The sequence below is a fragment of the Camarhynchus parvulus genome, chromosome 2 (assembly GCF_901933205.1).
Source record: "Camarhynchus parvulus chromosome 2, STF_HiC, whole genome shotgun sequence".
NCBI classification, from domain to species: Eukaryota; Metazoa; Chordata; class Aves; order Passeriformes; family Thraupidae; genus Camarhynchus; species Camarhynchus parvulus.
The window spans coordinates 92,897,055-92,909,732 of NC_044572.1; the positions used below are offsets into that span (position 1 = coordinate 92,897,055).

Genomic DNA, 12,678 nt, shown 5'->3' on the forward strand with positions numbered 1-12,678 from the left:
ACCCTTGATGTCTAGTACCGAGCGTTAAATTAGGCTTCCCAGCCATAGACTAAACACACTCCCCTCGCCTGTGGCACACACAGATTTGGCGTGATTAAACAGGGCTTCGCAAACAGGCAGGAAAACAAGAATTGAACTTTTTAGCCATAGGAAGGGGGGGGGACCAGGGGGGCTTTTTGGTTGCTTTATTTTTTTTCCTTCTAAAGCCATATGGCAGATTGATTTGTTCGGAGGTCTTTCAACTTCCCCAGCGTGGCTGTTGAACAGTATTCCTCTTTGATCTTGATTGAGGACTTTAATGTTGTTGTTTCTGCGCATTTCAATAGATCCATAAATATTTTACCAGCGGAATTCGCCCCCCCAAAAAAAAAAAAAGAAACAAAAAATAAAGTTTCTCATAGAAATGCATCTGGGGCAACTCCAGCCCGCACCTTTCGCAGCGGAGGAGGTACGGGGGAACCGGGGCGGCGGTGGGCAGAAGCGCCACTCCACGCCCGCACAACGCGGCGCCCGCCTTTCTCCCCCCGCTCTCCCGCAGCGCCCGGGGGCGGCGGCACCCGCGCCCCAACTTTGCCCCGCGCAGACAATGGTCCCCGCCGTGTGCGTGCGGGCTCGCCACCGGCCACACCAGCGCGGCCGCCGGGGGACGCGCGGCGGCGGCGGCGGCGGCGGCGGCGGCGGCGGCGGCGGGGCGGGCGGGGCGGGGGCGGTGCGCGGGCGCGGGGCGCGGCGGGGGCCGGCGGGGCCGCCCCCGCCCGCGCCAGTGGAGCCGCTCGGCGGATCATGTGCAGCGCGGCGCCGCTCGCATGCGGCGCGTGGTTTCACCTTCAGAGCGGCTCGGCGCGCCCTTCCCCGAACGCTGCCGCCGCCGGCCGCGCAGGAGGTGAGGGGCGGCGGGGCGGGGGAATGGCCCGGGGGGCGGGGGGTCCTCGGGCTGTGCCCCTGGGGAGAAAAAAACCCCTCAACTTCGCGCCTCGCCCCGGGTACGGGGACTGTCCCCCCCAGTCATCGGAGCAGCTCCAAAATGGTAACTTTGCGCTGTTCCGCGAGGAGGTCGGGTTTGCTGCAGTGGTGGTGCCGGGGGGTGGGGGAGCCCTGCGGGCTCCGGCAGCCTTTTGGCTTTGTACGCTCCGTCAGGGGCGGTGAGGGGAGGCGGATTGCGATATTAATCCATTAAGAGACAAAGAACAAATTGCCGCACTTTAAAGTAAAAAGCTTCGGCTGAAGAAGGTGGGTGATGGGTCGTCGAGCCCCGAGTAGCCACTTCAATTAACAGTGGGCTGTTCTCCTCTCTTTCTCCCCCCAGCCCCGCTAATATTGATCCAGCGTGTGCGTGATATGCCCGATGTGGGGCTGTGCCCGTGTGTGTCCCCCCCTTGTTAGCGAGTCGCTCTCGGTTCCGTGGCGAGTCGGTCGCTGCGTGATCCCCGTTAGAGAAGTACACAGTTTATCAAAGGAAGTTGGGGGTGGGCGGGCGGAGAAAACAATTATTCACATATAGACAGCGAGGAGGACTCGGAGGACAATGTCTCCGTAGCGATTTTTTCCAGAAGAGGAAAAATAGCCCGTTTGATGCGGGTGGGGTGGGGGAGGGAGGCAGGGAGTTTAATGTACATATCAAAAAAAAAAGGGAGGGGGGTCGAGAGGAGGAGGGAAGGAAGGAGAGAGAGATAGGGAGGGAGGGAGAGAAAAGAAGAATAGAAATAATGCAGTTCCAGACATTTTGTGCTATAAAAGCTTTCCTCCTCCTCGTCCCTCCCTCCCTCCCCCCATTACTATCTTCGGTGATCATTAGCATAGCGCCGAGTCGCGATCCTAATGCGAATTAAGCACTTGGGCAAGTTGAGGAAAGTTTGGATGGGTAAACTTTGCTATGAGGGAAGAAGGTGGGGTGCTAAAACTGGCAGTACGTGTGGGGAGGCGTGTGGAGCATGACAGCCGGCCGTTGTTTTTCCCCTCAAACCAGCTAACCTCTGCAATTAACTGCTGGAGACAAACCCTGTGTTTTAAGCCGAAAAGTGTCGGTTTGGAGTCAGCACCATTTATTAGGAGCGTTAATAAGCTCCCATCAGCAGACAGGGATCTTCTGGGGAATGCGCATTGTGTGTGCCCACAGCTTATCCTTTACATTACCCTTATAGATGCGGAGACGCTCGGGCACTGGACGTGCAAATATCATTTTGCTCGGACCATTTTCGAAACATTAATTCTGTTCTTTATTTAATCCAGATGCAGGGTTCCCCTCCCCCACCCCCCGCATTTGCTGCCTTATTGTTGGGTGTACATTTTCTGAAAAGGCGACTGGTGTAACCTGTGGAATTTGAAATGCAAATAAAAGCCTGTGGGAGTTGAGGCAGAACAAATCAGCATTTATAAAGTGAAAAAGATTTAATGTCTTTGAAACCACTGTGAGATTTATTTTTTTTTTTAATAAGAACTGAATCGTGACGTCAAGTCGTTTGGGCAAGATTTTAAATTTTTTTTTTTAATGTCTGAAATGCGGGTATGCGAAGTGCTTACAGGAAAAACAGATTACAAGATTAACATCTGTTAACATGATCGTTTATCTCCAGCCAAAAATAGGTCAGTCCTTTCTTAAGGAAACACGATTGCTGGGCGCATGATTAAATAATGAAATTAGGCTGATGAGTTCATAAATTAGACGCTGTGTCGACGTGCGTTAGGATCCGACCTGTGACAAAAATATGTAATTCGCGGTCCGCCGGAGAGCGGTGCGGGGTCAAAGTCCCTTTTTGGGGAGAGGCGCAACTCTCTCGCCGCCTCCTCTTCCTCCTCCCCCCGCTCCCCATCGCCAGGCGCTCTCCGCTCGCACCCAGCGTCTCTCCCGGCTGAGGAGCCGAACTCTCCCAGCGAGCAGAGAAGTTTCCTCGGCGGGGAGGGACGCGGGGGGTGCCGCGGTAAGGGGGGGTTGGGGAACGGGGCCGGACCGACGCCAAGCCGAGCCCCCGCCCGCCGGCGGCCCCGCCTCGCCGGGGCGGCCCTATCCCCCGGGCCCGCCCCCCGCCACCGCCCGGCCCGGCCCAGCCCCGCTCCGCTCGGCCCCGGGGTGTCGGGGCGCGGCGAGGTGGGACGGGGAGCCGCTGCGCCGCTGCCTGCCCGCTGCCCTGCCCTGCCCTGCCCTGCCCTGCCCTGCCCTGCCCTGCCCTGCCCTGCCCTGCCCTCAGCGCACCCCCGGTCCGGCCTCGTTCCTGCTGTCCTCTCACCGTTCCCCCCGCAGCGCCGGGATCCGGCTTTTTTTTGGAAGTGGGTGCAAAAGTGCCTTTATGAAAAAGCTCGTCGACCCTGGCGGGGCCATCGATATTCTGATTTTTTTGAGGGGTTCATTTTAATATTTGTATTATTTCGAGGCGGATTCACCGGTTTCTGGAGAGTGTCTCCCCAAAAGTGGCGGCTGGGCGCCGTGCTCAGGGCCGGCTCCTGGGCGGCCGGGGAGAGGTCCCAGAGGCCCGCCCGGCAAAGGGCCGCTGCGCTTTGGCCCCATGCCACGGACTTTATTTCATGCTTGCTGCACTAAATGAGTTAACAGCCATAGGGTTTTTCATTAACTCGACTTGGCAACAGTGTATTTTGTCGGCTTCTCCCCCCACCAACCCCCCACCCCTCCAAAAAAAGCGTAATTTTAAGCAAAAAATGAGTGGCATAACATGGGTTGATTTTTATTTGGGAGGGGGAGTCTTTTCCAAAATCTTCTGTCCGATTTCTCTTGTGCCCCCATCCCTGGGCATGCTCTGTGGGTGGGATGATAGCTGAGATTTTTATTTTGTGAGATGTGCGGTGTGTCCTGGTTTTTGACCATTGCTTTCCAGTGGTGTTTTAAGGCCCTGTGTGTCCTGGACCAAGCAGGAGGATGCTGACCCTGTGCCAGGATGGCTGCTCCCCATGAGCCCTGCGAGGGATGTGTGGATGGGGCTGGGGGGAGTATGTAGGTGTGCATCCTGGGGTGTACACGTGTGTAGGTGTACGTGCTGGGGTGTACAGGTGTGTAGGTGTGCATGCTGGGGTGTATGTGCTGGCATGCACAGGTGTGTAGGTGTGCATGCTGGGGTGCACAGGTGTGTAGGTGTAAATGCTGGGGTGTACAGGTGTGTAGTGTACATGCTGGCGTGCACACGTGTGTAGTGTACATGCTGGGGGGCACAGGTGTGTAGTGTACATGCTGGGGTGTACAGGTGTGCATGCTGCGGAGCTGGGTGCTGCGTGCCAGGCAGGTGCGTGCAGGGCAGGCACGGTGTTGCAGCGGGTGGATAGGAGTGTGTATGCACAGATGCAGGGCAGGGATGGGGTATGTTGCATTGCTGCATGGGAGCCAGATGTGCATGCCTGTAGGTGCTGCTGGGGATGTGTATGCATGGCAGAATGAGGCTGACGTGGCTGCGGGGTGGGGGAATGCTTCATTGACGCAGGTGCCTGTGTGTGCTCATGTCCCCGTGTCTGTGGTTGTGTCCCGTGGGCAGGTGTGGGGAGTAGTGCAGGCTGGGCTTCTCTAGTGAGGCCCCCATGTGCTTACCCCCCGGGCTGGCTGCTGCCAGTGGGCCGAAAATAACAGCGTTGTAAGAGGCGTTGGCTGTTTTAGGGGGAGCAGTGCCAGGGAGGAGCGTTGCTAATGAGAGAAAGAGTTTCATCTCGGTGGGGGAGTATGTTGGTAGTTTTGCTCCGGTAGTTTTGCTCCAGTAGTTTTGTCCGTGGCAGCTGGCCGGAGGAGTTGTCTGTCAGTGAATGTTGTTGCTTCTCTGCCCAAGTGTCTTTCACTTCTGTCGCTGCAAACCCATCATCAGCTTGGTCGTCTGCTACTCTGTGCACCCCAGCCATGTCCCACCAGGGTGGGCACAGTGGTTTTTGGTGCTTACCTCTGTTGAAACTGGAAGCTGATGTTGCATAGGAGCACCTGTGGTGTAATTAGTATCAAGGTGCGGATATTCCAGGAGGCGTCTTCAGTTTCCCAAGAGCAGCTGCCCTAGCCATCTTGAGTGAACTCTGTATGGTAAAGTCATTTGCGTGGGGCTCTGTGTTACTGGTACAAGCACACCTTTACTAGCTCCTGGTGTAAAGTGATTTTTAGCTATCTCTAGAAATTCTTGCCTGGGGTTTGTTTTCAAGCCTTTAGTTCCTATGAAGCTGAGTGGTGTTGAAGTGACATCTAGTTAGTGATAAGTACTGTGCAGTATGTGTGAACAATAAGGCATTATAGCTGTCCCTCTAAACTGTTAGATTAATATGCAAAGATAACGCTTACAGAAAAGAGAGAAAAAATAAAGCATCAGTGAAAATAACATTGTCCTACGGAATGATCTAAAATTTGTTTAAAGAGAGGAGTGGTCTTTGTTAGCGCAGCACCTATCTAGGCTTAGCACGACCTTCTAAACTCCTGTACCAGACAAACTATGTATTAGTCCCTCCATGAATGTGAACGACCATTTCTCTGTGTCTCATAGAAGAGAGTTTACATCACTAGGGTGAAATCTACCTACTGTTACTTGGAAGCGTCCTCAATAACTCTATCTGCCTAGAACGGAGCAACATTTTGTAGATTAAAGTTTCCCTGTGGCAGTGACTAATGTATTTACTTTAAAAAATAGGTTCATTGTATGATTTTATAATTGGTCATAGTATCATGCTATCACCAAGATTTAATAATAGCAATTATCAGTACAGAAGAGTTCATTGAAGGGGTTGGAAACGATTATGCCATTGTTCTGGATCTCTGCCTGTTGACTTGATCGTCATTTTAGCAAAGGAGGATGTTTATGTCTTAACATCTTACAGATCACCTTCAGAAGCTGGGCTGTTGGCTTCAGTTGACCGAAAAATGCTTAACTTTTAAAATGCATCCTGCTGTGGGTGCTTACACACAGGGCAGGCCTGGAAGGGGGCAGCCTGGAAGAGTATCCTCGTAGAAATGGTGTACTCACCAACTTTTGAGAACTTTGGGCAGTCTGTTTATTTGGATTTTTTTGCTAGGGTCTTTGTGTGCAGGTGACTTCAACAGTTACCTTTAGTTACCTCTAACTATTGTCTTTATATATATATATATATATATATAGTTATAATTACTGATAAATAATATCTGTCTATAGTTATCTATATTGGTAGTTATCTATAGTTACCTATCTGTATTGCTCTGTGATTGAGATCTGATGAGTTTTATTCTGAGGTCCCATCTCATGAAAGGTACCTATATTTAGTAAAATCCAAAACCTGTCAGCTTTGAAAGGCCTAACTTTTGCGAAGACTTCAATTTGTGCCAAGAACTTCCTGGACTTCTTTGGGATTGCATGCAGTATACAGAATGATCCAGTGCAAAAGCTGTATATGTGTGCTTAAACTGGAAATCAGGGTTTGACTATACTGTTTCATAAAGTCATCAAAATAGAAAGCTGAAATGCAAAGTGATTGCATTTTGCAGGAAGCAACTTGTCCAAGCTTGCAAATTTCTCAAGAAAAGTGCCTGTTTAAGTTTTTGAGACACAAGTATGATTTTGTAGATACATACCTTTTAAGACTGAATGGGCATTGGATTTCTGCACGGAAAGGAGAAATGGACGTACTGCTGTTTTTCACAACCATGTGATGTTTTTTTGTTGGATAAGAGCATGTACAACCATCCTGAAAATTGACTTGTTGCTTATGAATCCACGGCTGACCCATAATAAGCACCCTTTCCACTCCCATTGACTACTGGGATTTGCATGAGGGTGATTCTGGGTGGAATTACAGTTTCTACATGCATATTCGAAATCCTTAATTATATTGGCAGTTAATCAACTAAAACTTGTTATGGTCATTTTTTTTTTCCTCTAGCCATAAGCTTAATCCAGATACCTAATCAAAGCCTGGCCAAAAAAAAAAAACCAGGAAAAAAGAAGTCACATTTATTTGATTAGATATCTGCAATATAAATATTTGAAATTTGGTGCAATGTTGCTTTTTCAAAGCAGACATCTTACATGCTGCAAATATTTATACACTTCAGTGCTAGGATAAAGCTGTTCTGACTCAGACACTGAAGGCAAAATTCTGTTTTTCAGTTACCACTGTAGCTGCATAGAAACTGTACAGTACTTGGGAGTTAGAATGACTTAACAGATAGCAATATTTCCTGGTTGTCACTTCTGTGTTAGAATTAAGTGGAACTTCCTCGCCTTTTCCAGCAGGAACGATTCTAGTAAATGTTATGTTAGTGAGCCCACCTTAAAACTTGCGCGCGAGTGGATTATGGTCCAGGTAGTTAACGCTGCCACTTAGGCTTTCATTAGGATGATGACTTCATTACAAATGTTTACTTTCATTACCTAACTGTTAGTCAGCAAATGTTTAGTCTCTTGATCTGCTGAACCTGCTTTGCCATTTGAAGCCAGCGAGCTCTCTTTTTTTTGGTGTGGTGATTACTCAACGCTGGTTGTTCATTTTTTGATGTTGTTTACATCTTGGTTATCTGCAGAGGCCCATCACTGTTGTTGCACACTTGGTGTTAGCAGTTTCTCCTTGCATTTCTGAAACTGCAACAGCGCTCGTGCAAAGGAACGTGAGGCACTGAGTGTGTGTTCTGAGATTAAATTTGTGTGCGGATGGACAGAACTTGCATCTCTCAAGTTGCTACCAAACCGTTTATTGCCTAATGAGTTCTAGCAGGTCTCATAGCAGTAGCACACATCTGCTGTAAGATAAGTTGTTTATTTACCACCCTCAAGTTGTGAGCTAACACCGCACGTGGTGTCCATGGCAGGGATGCTGGGACAGAGGCTGCTGAAGACTGGTCTATATATAAACTGTTTCAAGTCATGGAAGAGCAGAGGCTCTTTTCTGTGGATTCAAGACTGCTTACCTTCTGAGGACTATTTAAAATTCATTTTTGCTAATCTTTCATTTAAGTGATTGCTTACGGCAAAGAATAAAATTTTTATCAGCAGGATATTGTGTTGCTTGACGCTTGTTCAACAAAATCCACATTTCATTATGGGCTGTTGCAGAAGCTGTAGGCCTGGCATTACTGTTGTACTGTTGTGGTAAACCCACGGTAACTTTAGTAGGGTGGCTCTGAATTTACAGCATTGGATGTGGGGATGAATTTAGCACACAGCACTTAGCACCTAATTAAAGCTTATAGTATTACATCTGTAATCAGGGCACTCCTAGAATCTCTAAGAAATTACTTTTTCCTTTGTCTGTTCTCCCTTTTCTTTCTTGCCATCTCACTGTGTGGTGTTGGGAGCTTGCTTCTCCATGTTGGGGCTGTCGTATTTATGTCCCAAAGGAAATGCTTTCCAGCAGTGTACTTCAAATTGCAAAGGAGAAGAATTTTGTGGCTCCCTAAATCTATAAGGCTGGTTTCTAAAATGATCTAGCTTTTAATCTTCTTTTCAAAGTAAAATAAAAACTACAAAGCATATGTAATTACAATTTTTAGCTATTTTTAGACTCCTGACATGTTTCATTTATAGTATAATGATAAAAACAAATAGCACAGCAGCTAGACAGACAATTTTCAAACCAACAGCATCCACTTCAGCTACCCTGTGTGTATTTCATACGTGTTTCCTTTGGTGTTTTGGTTTTTTTTTTTTTTTTTTTTTTTTGTTTTTGTTTTTGTTTTTTTTGTTGTTGTTGTTCTTTTTCGGCTGGGAGTGTACTGAAACTGTATGTCTCAGTCATGCTGGGGGCTGCAGAGAAAACGAGAGCTCTGTCTGTCGGGCAGGTCCTGTTGTGAGTGCTTGCTGAAAACCGGATCGTGTGTCAGTGAGTTTTAATGTACTGCACACACACACGCGCGCACACAGGCACACACGCATGCATGCTTTGCTTTTCCGGCAGGTATAATAAAGGAAGAACGGTGAGTTGGCTTGTCACTATTTTTACACTGCATAGAAATGCTTGTGTTGGCTTATTATGGGGATAAAGCTGACTGAATAGTAATTTTTCCTTGTCTTTTTTAAGAAGATGGTGAGCAGGGAAGTGGTGTTAGTTTTCACTAAAGAAAGAGGGAGAGAAGCTGGTAGAAATTGAGGTGTTCTAGTCACAGCTGTAGCCTAATTTTAAAATGGTCACGTTTACTTATTTAAAAATAGATTTGGGAATGAAATTAGCCATGTTCTTTGTTTTTAAAAGGGTAACGTGTGTGCACTCACCATATGGTAGCATTTAACCCATATTGTATTAGCTGACAACAAGTCACATTTATTCTCTGATTTATTTCAGTGTTTCAGAATGTTCCTTTTCTGAAATCTAGTATAATAAAAGATGCATTTAGGGTTGTGCAATGTAATTGTCTGTAGCTGTTTTGCCTCATGCTGAAATGATACCAGGTTCATGAGTAAGCAATATTTTCCCCTTCTGAAATAATTTCCTTAAGAAATAGTCATTCTCTGAATGTTGAAATGGTTTGCGGGGAGAGTTCTGAACAATAGCCAGTGACACGGTGTGTTGTAAAGGATTGCGGGGCGAGGTGTTATAGTCTCTGCTGGCTGAAACTAGAGCTCCTCTTTTGATGGGTGAGTATGTGCTTGCAAAGTCTCTCTCTCCCCCCCTTTGTCCACCAGTCTTTACACAGGGGCTGCTTAGTTGTCTGTTTTAATGGATGCGTTCTGGCTTCCTTTGTGGTAGACTGTGAGGCACCTGCATTGGTGAGCTGGTAGCAGTACTGGCAACCACAAGTATGATAAAACTATGAATCAGGCAACTTAAGGACTGACTTAAACTATGCAGTTAGGGAAATAAGATACCTTATTTTCCCTTTGGATTTGGATTTCCCTGGGAGTTGTATTTTTAGGCTTTCTTTCCCCTGTGCCATCCTGCCTATGCACATCTTGGGAGTTTCAGGAGCTGAGGCTCTCCTGCAAAGTCCCAAAGCGTGCAGTATATAGGAGTTAGCCCCATACGGTGCATTGCGTGAGAACTTTCAAAAGTCGGTGGCACTCCTCACTGAGGTACCAGTTGCTCACCATCTGTCTCTAAAAGTAATTTCCTTTAACCTTGGGGCTGAAAAATATTTCAACAAGGTTATTCATGTGTTTGTGTGAAGAGTCTGTAAGTGTACCGAAAAACTGCTAAGCTTCTAATTTCAACGTGGTGTTTGAATACTAATGTATACCAATTAGGAATGGCTGACGTTGTAATTTATAGAAGTAGGAAGGAGCATTAAACACCACCCTTCCAACACTAAATACAGCTTTTCCTCCTGTTTGTAGCTGCTTATGTGAAACCAAGGGTCTGTCTTCCAGATTGTTATGCTAGCACGTTGATACATCCTTGGATAAAATACCAAGTTTGTGTATTTTCACATCAGTCCCTTTGCAACATCCTGTGTATAACTGTACCTTTAGCTGATTAACACAATGCGTTCTTGGTACTGTTTTTGATGGCTCTGTGAATCCTTATTTTAAGACCTTTTTTAAAGGAGTGTTTTCATCACTAAAGAGAAAAGCTGTATGAAATCTATAAATACTTACTTTAATTAGATTTACTCTGTTTGTCTCTTTTTTTCTTTCCCTCCAGATAAATTTTACCTCAGTAATGAATGCTGTGATCTTCAATGCATAATTTATATTGACATTAATAATGATAGTTGGGGAATATTTTAATGCCAGTTTGAGAAAACATGACAATTTATGTTGGTAACCTTGGTCCTATTAAATTAGAACAGATTTTAGTAGAGAGCTGTGACTATCCGTGGTGTGATGAAATAACCCACTTCTTTTCGTTGTGGCAAGCATATTGGAGAGTTCATCTTATCATGAGCGGTACATACCAGGTGTCAAGTGACATGCCAGACACACAGCTTTGCTTCTGAATGACTCTTTCCAATTAGAAAGTAATGGCTTTAACGGGATCAACCAAGTAATCGGAGTCTGTCAGTTCTCCCGTGCCAGGAGGTGTATATTTGCAAATGTTATTTATTTATCTGCTTTTTAATGAGTTGCAGAATTGTTGGTAACCTTGAGTACATTTGGGAGGTGGTGGAAATACTATGTGGAAATTGTGGGATTAATGGTTTAGCAGTTGGGATTAAAAATAGTCTCAGCAAATTACCCTGTTGATACTGAAGCCAGAATCTGTTAATGGGGTTACAAGCAGATTGGTTTATCGGTCATTTATTTTCTAGGTTGATTAGGGATTATAGGTTGCCATCACAAAAGTAAGCAGTGCAAAAGGCAAGGATTGCTAATATTTTGCTTCAAAGTTTCATGCACTTAGAAAGAGGGTGTCTGGAGCTCAAAAGTGGTTTCTAGATTGTGGGCAGCCTTTCCCCTCAGATTTTTATATTCTGAAGTAGATGTCTAAGGAGCCTGGGTATTGTATGGTTTTGATTGTTAAAAGTTTGCAAAATGGTACAAAACAGTAATCTGCAGGCCACTAAGAAAATTTTAAATGCCTGCTGCTGAATTGCCTACTGTTGTGTTCCCTGTTTCAGTGCAGAACCCAGGGCTTTTCTTACTCACAACTATGTTTATGATGTGCAGTCTGTGCAATAGACTGATGGCTTTTGTGTGTCCTGTTCTAACCTGCACACAAACTGTGTGTAGCTCTGCATAACAAAATCCTTTAACTGCCACCTGTTTATTGCAGATCACACGTACATCTCTCAGCTAGGGATAGATTTGCAAACCAGGGCATCCCCTCTGAGGGATAAAAAGATGGCACCCATGATGGAACCATTTAGACATTACTCTTATCTTTTTCTGTCTAGTTCAGGAGATGCTGTGACTTTAGTGCTCTTTGCTACCTTGTCCTGATGTACATCTTGAGATAACATAGTGACATTTATTTGGCTTTTCAATACTTGCGAAGTCAAATGCAATGAAATAGCAGGTAAACATTTCTGCAAATTTTAGCTAGATGTGGAGCACTGCACAAGATTGGTGGAGAGACCCGTAATTGTTTTTGTGTCCTTGGCTCTGACAGAAGATAAGGGAGAGAACAAGAAGTTCAAGAAGAGAAATGCTGACTTGGTTAGAGGAGTCGAAGATACAAGCTTAAAAAGAATCCTCTGGGGACTAGCTGATCTGGCAGGCCGGCAGAAGGGAAGGAAATGGGGACCTTGAGATGTAAGAGATCAAGTAATTCCTTACCCTTCTAAAAACTAGATTTTCTTCTGTCCTTGCAGAAAGCTTGTCCAAGCTTCTTGCAGGTTCTAAGACTGATATCCAAGGATCAAGACTTGTATCACCAGACTGGAGAGAAAGACAGATAGTTACCTGCTTAACGTGGCTCTCCTGTGACTTTTGTGCTCCTGGAGGATGGGAGAGAGAGCATAATAGACTTGATGAAGGATCAGCAGCCCAGAGCAGTGACAAGGTCAAGAAATTTGTCTGAAGTTTGGCTTAAGTATTTTCTCCTGCAGTTTGCACATCGGTGCAGGTTACTCTGGGGTGTGTAGGGAGCCTAAAGCTGTCCTGCTGGCTCAGTGAGATTGGGAATGCTGCCCTCTGAGTTGGTCCTTCCTCTGAACAGGAAAAAAACCTCATCACTTGTTACAGTCTGTCATCTGCGATCCCCGTGGAAGAAGAACACTATCTTTTAAACTAAACTCTCTTCAACATGTAAGAAAAAGGACAAGATGATGAGAGTTGAGAGTCTGTCAGCTAAGAAGATGCTAGACATGAGACAGATTTTTGTTTTCTTATACACACAGTTTATTCTGCTTTATTCATTGTATTTTACACT

General features: G+C 46.2%; 1 protein-coding gene across 1 annotated transcript in view; it reads left to right on the top strand.

The window, feature by feature from the left end:
* The first annotated feature begins 750 nt into the window (after positions 1-750).
* The window catches only part of ZNF516 (zinc finger protein 516), a 98,810-nt gene continuing 86,882 nt past the window's right edge, over positions 751-12,678 (top strand). The window contains exon 1 of the mRNA XM_030944195.1: positions 751-883. The gene's annotated coding sequence lies outside the window, so the exon portion shown is untranslated. The remainder of the gene's footprint in view (positions 884-12,678) is intronic.